This window comes from Suricata suricatta, chromosome 15, assembly GCF_006229205.1.
Source record: "Suricata suricatta isolate VVHF042 chromosome 15, meerkat_22Aug2017_6uvM2_HiC, whole genome shotgun sequence".
NCBI lineage: Eukaryota > Metazoa > Chordata > Mammalia > Carnivora > Herpestidae > Suricata > Suricata suricatta.
In genome coordinates, this window is record NC_043714.1 from 918,696 (window position 1) to 938,375 (window position 19,680).

Here is a 19,680-nt window from a genome sequence, read left to right on the forward strand (position 1 = left end):
CATTCACAACTGCACACACACACCAAAAAAAACCACATAAAATACCTAGGAATAAACCTAACCAAAGTTGTAAAAGACCTATATGCTGAAAACTATAGAAGACTTATGAAGGAACTTGAAGAAGACCCAAAGAAATGGAAAAACATTCCATGCTCATGGATCAGAAGAATAAACATTGTGAAAATGTCTTTATTACTCAAAGCAATTTACACACTGGATGCAATCACCATCAAAGCTGCACCAGTATTCTTCTCAAAGCTAGAACAAACTATTTTAAAATTCGTATGGAACCACAAAAAACCCTGAATAGCGAAGTCACATTGAAGAAGAAAACCAAAACGGGAGGCATCACAATCCCAGACTTTAGCCTCTACTACAAAGCTGTCATCATCAAGACAGTATGGTATTGGCACAAAACAGACACATGGACCAATGGAATAGAATAGAGAACCCAGAACTGGACCCACAAGTATATGGCCAATTAATCTTTGATAAAGCAGGAAAGAGTATCCAATGGAAAAAAGACAGCCTCTTCAATAGGTGGTGTTGGGAGAGCTGGACAGCAACATGTAGAAGAATGAAATCAGACCACTTTCTGACACCATTCACAAAAATAAACTCAAAATGGATGAAGGACCTGAATGTGAGACAGGAAACCATAAAAAGCCTTGAGGAGAAAGCAGGAAGCAGCCTCCTTGACCTCAATTGCAGCAATTGCCTACTCGACACATCCCCAAAGCAAGGGAATCAAGAGCAAAAATGAACTATTGGGACCTCATCAAGATTAAAATCTTCTGCAAGGCAAAGGAAACAAACAAACAAACAGGCAACTGACAGAAGGGGAAAAGATAGCGGCAAATGGCATATCAGATAAAGGGCTAGTATCCAAAATCTATAAGGAACTCACCAAACTCCATACCCGAAAAACGAATAATCCAGTAAAGAAATGGGCAGAAGATCTGAATAGTCACTTCTCCAAAGAGGACATGCAGATGACCAATAGGCACATGAAACGATGTTCACCGTCGCTCATCATCAGGGAAATACAAATCAAAACCATACTTAGATACCGCCTCACACCAGTCAGAGTGGCTGAAATGAACAAATGAAGAGACTATAGATGCTGGCGAGGATGTGGAGAAATGGACACCCTCCTACACTGTTGGTGGCAATGTAAACTGGTGCAGCTGCTCTGGAAGTTCCTCAAAAAACTATCAAAAGTTTTGGAGGTTCCCCAAAAAACTATCAGTGGAACTCCCCTATGACCCAGCAATAGCACTGCTGGGGATCTACCTAAGGGATACAGGAGTGCTGAGGCAAAGGGGCGCATGTACCCCAATGTTTGCAGCGGTACTTTCAACAATAGCCAAATCATGGAAAGAGCCTAAATGTCCATCAACTGATGAATGGATCAAGAAGATGTGGTATATATACACAAGGGAGTATTATATGGCAATGAGAAAGAATGAAATCTAGCCATTTGTAGCAAGGTGGATGGACCTCGAGGGTGTCATGCTAAGCGAAATCATTCAGGCAGAGAAGGACAGATACCATATGTTTGCATTCATAGGTCTAACAGGAGAACAGGAGAAACTTAATGGAGGACCAGGAGGAGGGGAAGAGGGAAAGAGAGTTAGGGAGAGAGAGGGACACGAATCATGAGAGACTATTGAATACTGAAAAGGAACTGAAGGCTGAAGGTGGAGCGGGGGGAAGGGTGTGATGATCATGGAGGAGGGCACTTCTGGGGAGAAGCACTGGGTGTTATATGGAAACCAATTTGACAATAAACTATTATATAAAAAAAGAGAGAATCAAGAAGTCAGAAGGAATGTCTCAGCATTGCCTGGAATTAGCTGAGGGCTCTGAATCCCTTACCCAAAGAAGGCAGGGGCAGGGGCGGGGATGAGATAGGCCTCTGAGACCTACATTAAGTCCCAAACAGTTCAATTTCACTCAAAACACTTCTGTGAAATACAATCCCACGGATTCTCTTCCTGAGTCTTCTATGATCATGCCCCATTGCATCGTTTCTAACACATGGTAGTTCATTCTCACACTCCAGCAGCAGGATTTTAAGATTCTTCCCACGGCTTGATGGGTTAGAACAGTTACAGTAAATGTGGAGCCCAGAGGACATGCACAGGTTTTGAGGCAAAGCCAGCCTGTGTCCATAACACTACAGTAGATGGAGTCTTCGAGCAAAGGTCAGGACTGGCCCACAAAGGAAGTGACAGGGCTCTGGTGGCTCTGTCCTCCTTCTCGGTGCCTTGCCTGCTTTACACATTCTTCATCAATCTGCATTCACCTATTTAACATAGGCTTCCTAGGACAAATCTGCTGTTCTAGGAAGTGATTTGACAAATTAATTCACAAGAAGTTATAAATGAATTTTATCATTCTTACTTTATGCATGTAAAGGCACAAAAGCTGTCTAACTCCATGTCCAAGTTAATGATATTACAAGTTTTTCAAAATTTTCTTTTCTTCAGGGCTCAGTAATGGGTTTCAGAAATTAGTAAAACTTCTGCAGTATGTTGTTTTGCTATGCTCTGTTGGTATCACTAGCCCTCTAAGATGTTATCTCTGACATATTCATAGCATCACCGTCACACACATGAGGTGTGCCCCCCCATTTTTAAGCTCCAGAGATGTCCTGGAGAGCATGCTCTTAGATTTGATTTTCAGAGATCTTTTCAAGTTGTGTGTGAATGAGCCAAGCCCTTTATCTTCCTTCAGAAGGAGCTTAAACTAAGGCTGCATTAGTGAGGAATGAGGGAATGCATTTCCTCATGGCTCCACCAAAGATCTGAACTTCTAAGACAAGACTTGACATAGTCATCCCTTTTCCTCCAGTTGGAGTGAAGACTGAAGGTGAATTTATGAAATTAGTTCTTTCTAGGTAGGTATTTCTTTGAAAATAAAAATTGTTTGCACATGTGCTTTCTTTTGTGGCAACACAAGCTTTTTTCTGTGTCTTTCAACTTGGTGCAGCTTAAAATTTTCTTGTGAAAGACATAGAGAACCAGTTTCCTACTTTTCCTGTTTCAGCTCCAAGATTCTAGGCTTTTCCTAGTATTATGATTAATACTCTCTAATCTTCCTTTCCCCACCTTTTAATTTTTTAATTACATATTTAAGGACTTCATCCATCCATCCATCCATCCATCCATACACTAATCTACCCATCCACTCACTGGTGCTGGATCTTCTGTCAGTTCTAGAAATCCCAATATAAATAAGATAGTCTATTACCCTTCTGTGGTTTTTAGTCATGTTCTAGGTAAGGAGGACTGTATGGTGTGATCTGGCTAAAAGGGTGCTCAAGGGCCAGGAAACATTGTGAGCATTAAAAATGAAGTTGGTGACTATCTTTAGGGAAGTTTTGTTGAAATCTTATCATGTAGATGTTGATAAATTGATTTTGATAACTAATGACTATGATAAATGCCTAGCCCTATGCCTAGAATATTGGCTTTTTAACACACACTTGGACAGTTGATGATGGACAGACACCCTTATGAAGCTTATTGGTGAAAAGTGTGCAAATGAAATGATAAATGTTGGTAGAGCTTTAGATTCAGGGCAAAATAGCTCAGTGGATACTTGTAGTTTCAATGTTAGTGATATGATACTATTTCACCATTTTTAAGGGCTTGGTACAGAAAGAACTCATTTTCTAAGTGGCAGAATACTGTTAATACAAATAGATGTTGGGTCAAAGGGGACTTCTTACTTCCTTTGTGCTCAAAATAGGCAGTATTTTTTGGGGTTGAAAGATTCTCTATTCCAGAAATCTGGTATCATCACAGTCTTACTTTAGATGCTGAAAAATATTCTGTGGCTACCATTCCAAACTCTAGGAAAGAGGTGTTATTTCTTTTATAAAACAGAGTGATTTCCAGAGCTAATTATTTCCTTCTGTCAAACAAAGCAATAGTAAATGGTCATCTGACTCTTTCATCGTGACCCAATACAACCAGCTCATCCACTTCCTTGCTCCAATTTCCTGCATTGTTATAGAGAAGGTCTGTGGGTTTCAGTACAACATCCTTTAGAAAGTATGGCCAAAAGTTCTTGCTGTCTCCCCAGGAGGAGTAGGAAGAGGGTGGAGCTGACAAAACAGTTTTGTGTGTAAATAGGAATCTCATTGATGAGAAAGGCACTGCTTTCTGCGCAGGATATCTACAGGAATATTAACAATTGGGTGTTACTTGCTGTTGACCTTGATAGATATTTTACAAACTGGGGCTATAACGCTCTCTGGAATTTCCCTGCATCATTTTCCTCATCATCTTTAGAAACACCACCAGTGGCACTGAACTGCCCTCGGTCATGATCCTGCCCCATAGAGACCCCTAAATCTGACTGTTTATTTGAAAGTAACTGCTCTGCACTTTGACTGAATTGGGAAGGGCTTCTTACTTGGTGAATGCCCAGTGGAAGTTCACTATCTGCCTCCCACCTCCTCCATTCTGCACATCTATGAAAAATGATCCTTTCTTAGTTCTTGTTTCCCAAATTCTGGATTGAAGGCAGGCACTTTATATGTAGGGAGAACAAGTGGACAGTAAATGGGGAAAAACCTGGGGAAGCAGACAAAGAGTGAGAGGCAGTATGTTCTGGATGCCACAAAGGGTTGTGTCATCTGTATAATGTCTGAAAGGCCCAGAACAATGGTTACTGGTCAATAAAATTCTCTTAGAGTGATCTAACCTAAAAATCTCTCAGTATACTCAATCTGAAGAACCAGCATTGTGACCAGCATTGACCTTTGGCTTCAGCTTTTACATCTACTTTCCCACTCTTGGATTTCTGTTCAACATCCATTTGTTACCTACTTCTCTGTAGACCAAATGCTCATGGGGTGTCGGCTCTGCGCCCTGCAGTGCACTCTTAGAGGCAAAGGCAGAAGCAGTGAGGAGGGTGGGGTGGACAGATGGTTTTCATGTGGTAAGATGAAACAGTCACGGGACCACTAGTATGAGGAAGTTCTGGACTCTTGTAGGCCTGTTGGATGCATGGCATCTCACTCAGTTGAGAGTCAGGATTACCAGAGGCATGATTGGAGTGTCGTGTTCAATCTCACAGCAGCTTGAGTTCTGTGCTTCAGAAGATCAGCTCAATGCCCACTCAGTGGGATTTTAGGCATTTTAGTACAACCCTTTGCTGTGTCTGCAACCAGAGTAGGTAACTGAAACTTTGCCATTAGATATTCATTCACTAGGTATCATAGTTTTGGTTCACTTCTTGATTAAAATAAAATGTAACTTGAGGAGGAGCCATCTTAACTTGACAGTTCATGTGCATATCACATGGCTGTTCAAGAAAGAAGTTTGGAAGAGGGGTGGGTGGAGAGCAAAGGGAACAGATTTATGCTGACTTGACTTTATGGCTTGAATTAGAAACTTGAAGTCCTTCGCAGTGACCTCTAGCACAGTGCCCCTTGGTAGCTCTGATGACCACTGCTGAGTGGGGATATGCCTGGGCCATTTACATGTACAATCTATTCTCATATTTCCTATTTCTCTCCAGAAGGGCTAAACCTATGGAATCCCCACCTCCAGGGCGAATCCTTGCTTCTCACATTTATTGGTGCAGAGTCAGGGGGCCATGGTGATGGTGGGGAGGAAGGCCAACAGCAGCACTAAAGGAATTGTGTAAGGGAGATGTGGGGCACGCTGACTCAGGGTAAGAATGAGCCCCAGAACTCAGCTCACTCATTGCCTTTGTTGGTGGATAAATTGGAGATTCTGAGAAGGTGAATGGGTCATTTGCCAAATTCAGGGAGAGACCATACTCAAGGCTTCTGACTTTCGTACATTAGCCCCCAGTAACTAAGCATGGTATCCTGCCTGGGGGGTGGTCATTTCACCTGGTACCCAAGGTACTGGAGTACCTTGCCAAAGGTACCAATATTCCATCCTACCCTGTTCAAAACAGGGAAAGGCTGTCTGTGATGGGCTGCTAGGTACTCACGCAAAATTTTTGGTGGCTAGGACTTTCTGTCCTTACCAACTATAGAAACATCCAGGGAATGAGCCTGGGGGGAAGGATGAAGACTTTTCTGAAGGTGGAGAAATTTGCTGCAACATAAATTTAGGTCAAGGCCTTAGGTCTAGATGGTAGTGTTGGGTGAGACTGATTTGTGGGGGTGGTCAATCCAGGTCAGTTAGCAGGCAAGACTGTGAGCGCTCCAAGGAAGTAGATCACAGCCGATTCCACTGGGCCTCAAGAGCCTGTGTTCAGAGCAGGGGCCGGCCAGCCGGGGGACAGGTGCTTATTGAAAAAATACAATGTGTTACATGGTCAGCTTGGTCTCTCTTGTGCTATGGTACAGTGTGGTGTGGTGTGGAACACTACAATACCATGTAGCACAGCATAGTATACTACAACGGAGCAGAGTAACTTTAGTGCGCAGAATATAGTTATGATTCAGGCCGGTGTGGTACAGTGTGGTGCGGTGCGGTCCAATACACGGTAGTGGAGTATGTGAGCGCACAGAGCAGCGCAGTGTACGGGGGGTGCAGCCTAGTGCTGCTGGGGGACCTGCACCCCAGTGAGTGTAGTGTGGCACACTGCAGCGTAGTGCGATCCAGGCCAGGGGCGCGTGTAGAGCATATGGTGCAGGATGATGGAGTCTGGTCCAGCATATGAGAGTACAGTACAGTAGAGCACGGAACGAGGAGTACAGCGGACCGGCCGCACAGTGAGCACCGGACAGCACCGTGCGGGATACACCATACCGCCCCGTGTAGTATGGGACAGCGTATGGTGCAGGATGACGCACTGCAGCGCAATATATTAGCATGGAGGACACCCGAGCCCAGAGCAGAACGGCGCGGCGCGGTCCCGCTGGGGAACCCGCCCCCCCCCGCGCGGCGCGGTCCCGCTGGGGAACCCGCAACAGAGTGACAACAGTACAGCACCCTGCAGCGGAGTCCAGTCCAGGTGCGTGCAGCAGGGTGCAGCACAGACAGCACAGAGCAGCACAGACCGTGTATCACAGAGCTCAGCCCAGTAAGTCAGCTCAGAGGAGCCCCGCCCGGCACCGCAGCGCAGCCCAGCCCGCACCCACAGTAGAGGTCCGGCCGCAGTGCGGTGATGTAAGCACAGCGGGGAGAGAGGGAGGGAGGGAGGGAGAGAGAGAGAGAGAGAGAGAGAGAGAGAGAGAGAGAGAGAGAGCGCGAGCGAGCCTCATGTGCCTGCACTGCTCTTGGGCATGGTTTAGGTATTTCCATCTGTTTCACCATCTCCCTGTTGGACTCCGTTTTCTTTCTGGCCTTTTGCTCATGTAAGCAATCCTGCCACGAACAGGCCCATCTGTGTGTCTTTGCACACGTGTGTGACTATTTCCCTATTGTCCTTGTTTTCTGAATGAGATCTAGGCCCTGGGTCAGAGGGCCTTGCTGGAGCAATGCCTCCTCAGAGCCCCCGTGACGGTGTGCAGCTGGCTGAGGCCCTGGGCTGCAGCGCGCACCCGAGCGGCCGGGGGCACCACTCGGCGTCCAAACCCATCTAGCTGGTCAGGCTTCAGCTGGGGAACCTCAGCCACTTCCCTGGTGGGCCAAGAGCGAGGCCCCAGGACCCGGAGGCCTCGCCCGGCCTGCGGCGGAGGCGGCCTGGGGGACAGTGCAGCACAGATCTGCAATATCAGCAACTCTTCATCAATCTGGCGAGACCAAAGCCAAGTCTCCAAACAAACATTTCCTGCGTGAACAATGTGTTTGTTATATATCCCTCATTTGTTTATGATGACTGTGTCAGCCACACTGATTTACATAAACACTGCCAATCTCGGGATGTCACACTCTCAACAAAAGTAGCTGAGTACAAACAGCATGCCCCAGTTTTAATTCATATTGTCTAAACATAGCAGATGTTGATAAAACGAGCCAACAAGAAAAGACAACAAAGGAGACCATTTGCAGGGGGCTTTTGATTAAAATGCATTCCACATTGACAAAACGTTACAATATTAATGGAATGGATCATTTAAATGTCATTTTTGGCTCCTACGGAAATATAAAGCAAGCTCTACTTGAACTTTTGCAGCTTCCAGACATAAATGTATGGGATGGGTGTATATGCATTTGTAAGTGAGCCGCATAGAGCATAGAAGCATAGAGCATAGCCGCATAGAGCATAGAAGCATAGAGCATAGAAGCATAGAGCATAGAAGCATAGAGCATAGCCGTATAGAGCATAGAAGCATAGAGCATAGCCGCATAGAGCATAGCCGCATAGAGCATAGCCACATAGAGCATAGAAGCATAGAGCATAGAAGCATAGAGCATAGCCGTATAGAGCATAGAAGCATAGAGCATAGCCGCATAGAGCATAGCCACATAGAGCATAGAAGCATAGAGCATAGCCGCATAGAGCATAGAAGCATAGAGCATAGCCGCATAGAGCATAGCCGCATAGAGCATAGAAGCTTCCCGCTCCCCTGTTAGTTATTTGGTTGTTTGGTTTTGTACATGCCGTACTGCTGCTGTGTTGCAGCTTCAATCTTGGACGTGCTGAAGGTTCATAACCTGCCAGAGGATGGTCTTTACAATCCTTATGAGCCATGTCAGACCGTGCTGGACCCAGAGTCTCCAGGGCCCACGGCTGGGACGGAGTCTTGCCCCACTGGGCCCAATGACTGACTTGGAACCTCTCAATAATGTGATTCTGGGAAGCAGGTGTTATAGTCCAAGGGGGTGTGAAGATAAATGAGGAGACAAAACTAGCTGAGGATTTCATAAATTCCTTCCACTTTGTATTGGCGACCAGGGAAGGCCCTGGCAAAGGCGATTGGCAAAGTCCTGCTGTTGGATAATTTAAAATCAGACTACAGCAGGCAGAGGGTTCAAGCCTCTCATAGTCAAGAATGACATAATTGACATTGAATGTTGACGCCGAGCCTTTGTTTAGTATGGTTCACAGAGAGAAATAAGATGGAATACTTCATCTTTGCGTTTTAATGAGCACTTGGGTCCAAAGAGAGTCCTTGGACTTGGCTGTGGATGTCATGGGGCCCAGGTGACTGGGCTGGTGACTGTGGTGGGTGGGAGACCCACCTCCTGCAGTTCCTTCCGAGGCGCCGCCACATCCCCGGGATTCCTTGGTAGGCGTGCTCTCTGGGATTGGAGCGGGGGCTGGAGCTCAGTGTGGCACAGTAAGGGGGCTCCGTGGCTCCAGCGAGCTGGGGCAGGCGTGGGGGGCCTCTGCACCCGGGCACTGCTGCGTCGCCTCCCACGGGCCGTGGCCTCCGCTGGAAGCGGGCCTGCTGCTTGGGGAACGTATGTCCCGATTTGAAGCGGGGCTTTTCACACTCACTGCATTGGGTTGCTGTTAAAAATTAAGGTCTGTAACGTCATTAAAGTGGAGCTTATTCCATAAGAAATACCCTGTAATTGGTAGCTATTATTCCTGCTGCGTTTGTTTGTGTTTTGGGCTCATCAGCTCCAGTTCTCAGCCAAGGTCATTTACATCAGGTTTTGTCATGGTGTCGGGTCAGCACATTGGGATGTTGGAATTAGCCCGAACATACTGCTGAAGGAAGTAAGTCCTTCCAGCGGACAGACGGGGCAGGGCTCAGTCTAGGGGCAGAGACTGCGGCTGAGGTACGAAAACCTTGACATAAGGAGAAGGGAAATAGAATTAATTACTTCTGTGACTAATGACTCATTAAGAAGGAGGCACAGTTCACCACAGTATTTCTTTGTAGTGGTAAAATGTTATTACTTCTATAGATTTTGGCATTTATACAATGGCAATATTCAGGTTTCTTCTGTAGTTGGAGAAACAACGACAAAGAAGCTAAGTGTCTTTTCCAAGGTCGTACAGACTTTGGCGGCATCTCCAAACTCAGGCTAATGTTTTACTCTTGTCTATACTGTCTTTTTCAGTAAGACTTTACATGATCTCTAAACCAAGGAGTCTGTTCTACTGGGAGAGGAAAGAATATGGTGTTTAATGCCCAAGTAAGGAATTTGCCCAATACCTTTGCAGAATGTTCATGAAGGATGAACACTTTCCAGCTGCAGGAAAGGGTAGATGAGAAAGAGTAAAATGACAAAAATTCTTTTTTTTTTTTTTTTTTTTGTATTTCCATTAGGCTTTGGGTACCAAGGAACTGTCATTTTTTTTAAAACTAAGATTTTTCATTTTGAATTAATTCATAGTAGGTTCACATGCAGTTGTAAAAAAAAAATACAAAAAATCTTATGTAACCACTACCCAGTTCCCCCCAATGGTAACATTTTTTAAAAGTGTAGAATAATGTTGCAACTAAGATATTGACGTTGATACAAAGTACAGAGTGTTTCCAACTCCATAAATATCCTTTAAATTTCCCTTTGGGGGCACCTGAGTGGCTCAGTTGATTAGGTGCCGCATTTGGGCTCAGGTCATGGTCTTGTGGTTTGTGGGTTCAAGCCACACATCAGGCTCTCTGTTGTCAGCTCAGAGCCTACTTCAGATCCTCTGTCCCACTCTCTCGCTGTCTTTCCCCTGCTTTCTCTCTCTCTCAAAGACAAACATTTTATTTTTTAAAGGAAGAATTATAGCCATACCTACAAATTCTTCCAATGTACCCACCTGAAAGGGGGTAGCCACTCATCAACCAGCTCTTCATTTCTATAATTTTGCTACTTCAAGAATGTTACATAAATGGGAGGTTATGGTGTATAATTTGTTTTCATTGATGAGTAACTCTCTGGAGACTTATACAGCTTGGGTGTATCAATAGTTCACTGCTTTTTATTACCAAGTAGTGTTCCATGGCATGAACATACCGTTATTTGTGAGTCATTCACCCCACGAAGGCTATCTGGAATATTTCCTATTTTGGGCTGTTATAAATAAGGTTGTACATTTATGTGCAGGTTTCTTTTTGTGTGAATGTAAATCTTCATTGTTCTAGAATAAATGCTGAGGAGAGCAATTGCTAAGTTGCATAGTAGTTGCATATTTATTTACTTTATTATCAAGCTGTTTTCCAGAGTGACTATCATTTTATATTCTCACCAGCAATGTGTGAGTGATCCAGTTTCTTGGCATCCTTGTCATCATTTAGTGTTATTATGATTTTTCATTTTCTTTTAATTTAGCTATCTTGATAAATGTGTAATAATATCTCATTTTAAATTTCTTTTAATGTTTTATTTATTTTTGAGAGAGAGAGAGATAGCTTGAGCAGGAGAGGGTCAGAGAGAGAGGGAGACACAGAATCCGAAGTGGGCTCCAGGCTCTGAGCTGTCAGCACAGAGCCCGACACGGGGTTCAAACTCACAAACTGGGAGATCATGACCTGAGCCGAAGCCAGATGCTCAACTGACTGAGCCACCCAGGCGCCCAAATATCTCATTTAAATTTGCATTCCTGTACTGGCTAATGATGCTGGAGATTTTTCTTGTGTGCTTATTTGTCACCTGTATACCTTCTTCAGTGAATTGTCTCTTCGTGACTTTTGCCCATGTTCTTATGGATTTTTTCCTTTTACTGCTAAATTTTGAGAGTTCTTAATACTCTCTTTCTATTTCTTAAATGTCCTTTGTCAGATATGTGGCCTGCAAGTATTTCTTCCTTGTCTGAAGCTTGTTTTTTCATCTTTGATCAGTATCTTTCACAGAGGAAAAGTTGTTAATTTTGTTGAAGTCCAATTTATTATTTTTTCTTTTATTGATTGCGCTTTTCTGATCAAGTTTAACAGCTCTTGCTTGGTTACTGGATCATGAATACTTTCGTGTATGTTTTCCCAAAACGTTTTCTTTTTAAGTCCATGACATATATTGAGATAAGCATTGTAGAAGGTAAGACACTTAGGTTTAGGATTTTTTTTTTTTTTTTTTTTTTTTTTTTGCCTATGGATACCCAATTGCTCCAGCTCCATTTGCTGATAAGCTATTTTTAGGCCATTCATTTGCTTTTGGACCTTTGTCAGAGGCCAGTTGGACATACTGATTTGGTCTACTTCTGGGTTGTCTACTCTGTCTCATGGATGCCTGTGTCTGTCCCTTCACCAATGCCAGACAACCTTGGCTGCTCTAGTTATAGGAGTCTTGAAATTGGGTGCTGATTACCCCCACCTTATTATTCTTTGTCAAAATTGTACCTATTCTACTTCTTTTGCCTTTTCATATACATTTAAAGGATCTTGTTTATATCTGCAAAAAGTCTCGTGGAATTATTTTGAGTCTTCCAGTCCATCCACACCATCCATTTATTTCTCTGTTTGTTCAAATTATCTTTGATTTCTTTTACCAGCATTTTATAATTTCTGCTGTAAAAATCCTATACATGTTTCCTTACATTTACACTTAAACATTTTTCTTTTTTAGACCGAGTGTAAACGGCATTGTATTTTTAATTTTAAGGTCTATGTGTTTAATTCTAGTTATTTTGTATCCTGTGACATTGCTGCACTCACTTACTAGTTCCAGAAGTTTACGTTTTTTCTTTTCTTGGGGATTTTCTATGTAGACAACCATGTCATCTGCAAATAGGGACAGTTTTGTTCTTTCTTCTCTGATCTGTGTGCTTTTATTTCCTTTTCTTGCCTGAGTGCACTGGCTGGAACTTCAGTACTGCGTTGAATAAGTGTCGATATCTTTGCCTTGTCCATAGTCTTAGGAAGAAAGCATTCAGTCATTCACTACTAAGTATAATATTGGCTGCAAGGTTTTCTGATGTTCCCGAATCAACTAGAAGATGTTTCTCTCTATTTCTATTTTCCTGAGCTTCTAAAAAATCATGAACAGGTATTTGAATTGAATTTTATCAACTACTTTTTTTTTTTTTTTTGCATTAGTTGATACAATTGGGATTGTTTGTAACGGGGGATTAAAACAATTTCCTTGTTTAGTCTGTGAATATGGTGGGTTGCAATGATTGATTTTCATATACTGAACCAGTTTTGGATACTTGAGGTAAGACCCATTTGGACATTGTATATAATTCTTTTTCCATATCACAGAATTCTACTTGATAATGTTTTGTTAAGGACTTTTACACCTATATTCATGAAAGATACTAGTTTGTAGTCTCCCAGCCCCTCCCTTGTTTTTGAAATGTGTTTGTCTAATTTTGAATTCAGAAGTAGTCCCTTCTCTTTTATTTTTTGGAATGATTCTGTAGAATTGTTAATTCTTATGTCTATGTTTGGTAGAATTCTTCAGTGGACCTGCAGATTTTTTTTTTGAGAGCTGTTAATTATGAATTCAATTTTTAAAACACAGCGCTATTCAAATGATCTATTTAGTCCTGAGTGAGTTGTTAGTTTGTATTTTCCAAGGAATTTTTCCATTTCACCTAATTTGTCAAATTTATGGGTGTAGACCTGTTGGTGGTATTCCCTTCTTATCCCTTGAATTCTGCAGGGAAAATATCCTTCCTGATACTGATGTTTTGTGTTTTCTCTTTTAAAAATGTGTTTTACTAGAGGTTTGCCGGTTTTGCTGATCTTTTCAAAATACCAATTTTTTTTAACTGATATTCTTTATTATTTTTGTTTTCACTTTTAGTGATTTTTGCTTACTATTACTTCCTTCTTTCTATTGTTTTTAGTTTCTGTTGTTCTTTTTCTAGGTTCTTGAGGTCAGAGATTAAACTACTGATTTAAAATTTTCTTTTTTCTAATGTATGCATATAGTGGTATAAATTTCCCTTCTGCAGTGCTTTAGCTCAGTCCCACAAATTTTGATATGTTATATTTTCAGTTTCACTGGATTCAATGTATGTTTTAATTTCCTTTGAGGTTTTCTTCATCACTTCCTTCTCTCCTCCCTCCCTCCCTCTCTCTCTGTCTCTCTTTCCCTCTTTCCCTTCTTTCCTTTTTTTTCTCTTGAGTTTTTACAGGTGTTTCAGAGGGTTTTTAGCTTCCAAATGGTTGGATATTCTGTTGTTGATTTCTGGTTTGTTAATATTGTGCTCAAGGAATGCTTGATTTCAATTCTTTAAAATTTGTAAAGTTTTAATTTAATTTTTTAATGCCATAGGATGTAGTCTATTTTGGTGTGTTTTCCTTGGGTTCTTGAAAAAAATGTGTATTTGGCTGTTGTTGGCTGGAGGATTCTACAAATGTTGAATAGAACCTGTTTACTAATAGTGTTGCTGATTTAGTACATATTCTGGCTGATTTTCTTTCTAATTCTTTTAACAATTGCTGAGAGAAAGATGTTGAAGTCTCCTACTATAATTGTGGGCTTGTTTATTCCCGCTTCCAATGCTGTTGGTTTTTGCCTCCCATATTTTGTGATGTTGTTTGGAGCACACATATTTGGGTTTCTATGTTTACTTGGTGGATGACCCTTTACCATTACTTAATATCGTTTTTGTCTCTGATAATTTTCTTTATTCTGAAGTCCACTTTTTAAAGATATTAATATATTCTTTTCTACAGTCATTTGGCCATTGTTTGAATGGTGTGTCTTTTCCACACTTTTACTTTCAAATTGCCTAAATCACTATGTTTGAAGTGAGTTTCTTGGGGACAGCATAGAGTTGATTTGTATTGTATTATATTTGTATTATATGTTTATATTTAATGTACTTAGTAATATGTTAGGGGCTAAGCTTGTCATTATACTCTTTCGGTTTCTGTTTGTTCTTTCTGGTTTTTATTTCTCTATTTTCTTTTTCCTTCTTTCCTGTGGTTGAACAATTATTTTAGAATTAAATTTGGATATGTCTAGAGAATTTTGAGGTCTCTCCTTATGTAGTGCTTACAGTGCTTTGCTCTAGGTATTACATCAAATATCTGATCACAGTGTACTGGTGCTGTCATTTTGCCAGTTGGAAAGACTTGTAGAAACTGTACTTCCAAGCACTTTACCTTCTAATTTTTATAACACAATTATTTTAAACATTTTATCAGATTTTTATAATTTTTCCTCAACTCTGCACTGTATTATAATATAGTATAATGTTATATAATACAATGTAATGTGATATAATCCTCAAGAGGGAAAGAAAAGTTTATTATTCTTACTTATATTTGTGCTTATTGTGTTCTTTCTCCCTTTCTGATGTCTCAAGATTCCTTCCTTTTTCGGGGTACCTGGGTGGCTTAGTTAAGCATCCAACTCTTGATTTCAGCTTAGGTCACGATCACATGGTTTTTGGGATCAAGTCTGTGTCAGCTTTGCACTGACAGCACGGAGCCTGTTTGGGATTCTCTCTCTCTCCCTCTCTTTCTGTCCCTCCCCTTGCTGATGTGCTTTCTCTCTCTCTCTCTCTCTCAAAATTCCTTTTTTTTAAAAAAAAAAAACCATTTCCTGTCTGTTTAGAGAACTTTCTTTTGCCATTCCTTTAGAGTAGATTTACTGGTGACAAATTCTCTGTTTCCCTTCCTCTGAGGATCTTTTTATCTCCCTTTCATTCCTCAAGGACATTTTCATTGGATATAGAATTTTGGTTTGGCAGTTAGTTTTTTTTTTTTTTTTTTTTTTATAATTCTTTTAAGCCATTTCCTCTGGCTTCCATGGTTTCTGATGAGAAATCTATGGTCATTTGAAATGTCTTCCCATATAGGTGAGGTGTTATTTTTTTTCTCTGGATTCTTTCAAAAATTGCTTTGCTTTAATTTTCAGAAGTTTGGTTATGATGTACCTTGGTGTTAATTACTTTGCATTTATCTTATTTGAAGTTCACTTAGCATTTTGAATCTGTAGGCTACATCTTTTGCTAAGTTAGAAAGTTTCCAACCATTTGTTCCTTGGGTCCCTCTCGGGCTCACACATATTCTCCTCTCTTCTGAAACTCCAATGACTCAAATATTAGATTTTTGTTATAGCCCACAAGTATCTTGAGGTTCTGTTTACTTATTTTTTTTTAGTTTAGTTTTTTCTGCTACTCAGATTGGGCAAATCCTGTTGGTTTGCCTCCAGTTCACAGATTTTCCCCTTTTCCTTTGCATTCTGCTCTTGAGCCTATTCATCCATTTCAGCCTTTTTTCATTTCAGTAATATTGTTTTAGTTCTCAATTTTCCATTTGGTTATTCTTTCTACTATTTCTTGCTGAGATGTTTATGTTTTTCCTGAGATCTTTTTTTTTCATTGTTTCAAGCATGTTTTGTATTTGCTCCATCAAGTATTTTTTATGTTGGGTGCTTTAAAATCTTTATCAGATAATTTTAACATCTATGTCATCTCATTTTTGGCCTCTTTTGCCTGTTCTCATTCAGTTTGAGATCTTTCTGGCTCTTGGAATGATGAGTGACTTTACACTGATACCTGAACATTGAGTACTACGTAAGGAGACCTTTGGTTTGGTTGTCTTCTAACTCGGATCCAGGGGGAGCAGGACAATGCTGCGTCATTATTGCCAGATGGGGGTAAAGTCCAGGTTCGCCACTCAGTCTCCCTTGACGCCCAGGGAATCTCTTCATTGCTCAGGGGGCGGTGGGAGTGCTGACTCCCCGGTAGGGCTCCAATCTGTCCTGGCTGTGTGGGGCGGAACACCTCCCCTCTTGGCTGCACTGACATCATGGCAGTGGGTGGGTGACCCCATTACTGCTGGATAATGGTGAGTGTGTTGAGTCCCCCTTCGACCTCCCCTGACACCAGACACAAGGGTGTTGCATTTCTGCTGGGTGATCTCCACTAACACCAACTTATGGGCGTGGCCTGGGGTCAAAGGGTTCTTCCTTACTTCCTGGAGAGGGTGGGATTCTAGGTTCTTGACTTGGCCTTTGCTAGTGTGGGAGAGGGACATAGGTTTTCCTGTAGTGTTTGGCTGGAGGACGGTGGTTATTTTCTAAAAGCTTTTTGTCTTGCTCAGCTACCCTTTTCCTGGATCTTTGCCTAGACAGCATAAGCTTCAGCCAGGACTTTTCTTGTCTGTTCGCACTGGCATTTCCAGGTTGCTGGCTTCCTTAGCTCCAAGTCTGTAATATATGAGGCACAAAACAGAACAAAATAAAACCAAACCAAACCAAACCAAACCAAAACCAAAAAGGCCCCCAAAAGACAAAAACCAGGGAACTCAATTACCTGTCTTTCCTCAGGTCCTAGGTCTCTAGCTGGTCTGGCTTCCTCTCTCCAACTTTTCAATGTTTTATTTTATTATTATCTTTTAAATATTTATTTATTTATTTTGAGAGAGAGAGAGAGAGAGAGAGAGAGAGAACAGGGGAGGGGCAGAGAGAGAGAAGGAAGCAGAATCCCAAGCAGGCTCTGCACTGTCAGTGCAGAGCCTGATGCAGGGCTCGAAACCATGAACAGTGAGATCATGACCTGAGTTGAAACCAAGAGTTAGACACTTAACTGACTGAGCCACCGGGAGCCCCTTTTCAGTGTTTTATATATAAAATGTCCGGTGTTTTTAGTCATACCTAGTAAGAAGATTAGAGTATACCTACTTTCTTCCCAGAATCAGAAGTCCTGTCATTAACTTGTAAATGTCTTTGCCAAATAACATAAACAACAAGTGGAAGCCGAAAATCTGTGACTTTGTAAGCAAATGCATCATCACGATCCAATAATATTCAACTCCAGAGAGGACTTTGAATTTCTTTCTAGCTGCTGTTGGTGCTGACATTCTCTTGATGTATGAGTTAGTTAATTTCCACAAACTTAATTTATGTTTGGTTATTCTAGGACTCTTGCATTGAATCTCCTAAGGGAAGCCAAGGTGGACAAGCGTAAATTTGCTTAGCAGCAATCACTTCAGAGCGAAATAAATGTGGCTGCGAATGATGGCTAAGTTTCTGGAGTGGGGAGCTCAGACCATCGAAGCTCTGGGCGGGGCAGTGTCTGCGTTTTGAACACAGAGACTTCATAGTTCACATCACTGAGCAGTGACGGATTTAAGTGACTGTTGCTGGACAAGACACATTAGTTGACTTCCTGTGGCACCTCATAATGAGCAGTTAATTTTAGCGTGCTCAAAGGAGAAAGGATTCCTTGCTGGCTGACCAGCTCAGTTTTCAGGGAATCACTATAGTGACAAATACTGTTATAAAGTATACAGAGGAAAACGATTAATAAGTGCCCACTGATGATGAAGTGTTGCCAGATTTCCTGTGAAATGGAGAAGTAGTGTGAAGACCAGGCCATCTATTGACGTCTCTTGTAATTAGTGCTTAACGTGAGTTTGAACCCAACTTTTCCATTTGTATGTTGTTTCTAAATGGGGGTAGAAATGGAAACTATTTATTTTTGGATCCAAACCCTAGCCACATTTAGGAGTTCAGAATTCACAAAAGGAAGACTAAGAAGTGATTAAAGTAACTTTAGAAATGTGGATTATTTTAGAAGTCACCAATTTATCTGACCAAGGACAAAACACCCTGCTTCAAAATATAAGCTGCTGGAAAACAATAGTTGATTCTCACCATCTCCTCCACCATTATATTTTACCAATAAAAAAAAACTTACTCGGCACATAAATTTCCCGACTGCCCCACTCCAAGCTGGTTGGACTCATTTGTGACATGGAATAGGTTTTCTAGAACTAAAGGTTATTCTAATATTCCATGGCCTGGCCCAGTGTCTGGCCTGGAGCGGATGCTCAGCAAGTACTTATTAAGTCATTTGACTATGGGAGATGTGTATGCCCCATATCCCTAAACCAGAAGGAAGGTTACAGTTTATTTCAACTTGGCTCTTGAAAATTGGGTTCGTCTTCAGGTGAACATTTATTAATAATTAACAACTAAAAGGCATTGATTTAAGGTCGAGGTTCTAGATCTACTTTGTGAATAATATCTGAGTTTTGGCAATGACTATGGCTTGTTCTTAGAAGAACATAATACTACTAAAAACCTAATATATGTACAATTAGAGCTTCTTTCTCAACTTCTGGATGCGTGTCATTATTATGGTGGCACAATAAAATACGCTTAAGTAATATTTTAGCATCTTGTATAATCGTTTTAGGCCGAGTTGTACATATGTAGATAAACAGCCCATTGTCCATGTCAGTTAGAATGGTGTTTAGTTGTATACAAGAGAACCAATCTCAGTGATTTTACCACACAGAGGTTGTGTTTGTAAACAGTGTCATACAGCTATTTCTGGCTATAAGAGAGCCTGGGAACAGTGAGTGTTTTTAACTGGGCACATTGCTACTCCCAATAAAATTGAAATTATGTTGATAAAATAGAAAAGGGAATGATATACTTCATACTCCATCTCAAATATCTCTGTAAAAGTTCTGTTGGTAGAAACCACATCCAACCCCATGTTCTTCCATAACGAAAATTTGTTATGCTCACCAGCCACCCTCCATTTTCAACTACAGGCATACCTTATTTCATTGCGCTTCACTTTATCATGCTTCTCAGATATTGTGTGTGCGTGTGTGTGTGTGTGTGTGTGTGTGTATGTTTATTTTATTCTTTTTTTTTTCACACTTGAAGACAGGTTTTACTTGGGAAGAGTTTCTAATTGTTAAAGCTGCAAGCAAGTTCTTTTTACAATTACAGTTCTAGAGACCTAGTAGTTTCAGAGACCTCAGTGTTCAAAAATACTTCAAAAGGAATAGAAGCCCACAACAAAAGAAAAGACCTTTTAGATCTGGAATGTACAGCACTGATTTCAGCTGTTCTCAGAAACAGGCCGACTACTTCCTTGGAAATCAGACAGGATGGATGGAGTCTATGTCACAAAAAGAAAGGTCTTTAAATAAGTTAGCTTATTGGATGAGATTATTCACTCCTTAGAAAATATAGTAAGGTAAGTAGTCCCGGT

General features: G+C 41.4%; 1 pseudogene; it reads right to left on the reverse strand.

Annotated features, from left to right (window-relative positions):
* Positions 1-8,452: 8,452 nt before the first annotated feature.
* The window catches only part of LOC115279436, a 14,103-nt pseudogene continuing 2,875 nt past the window's right edge, over positions 8,453-19,680 (reverse strand).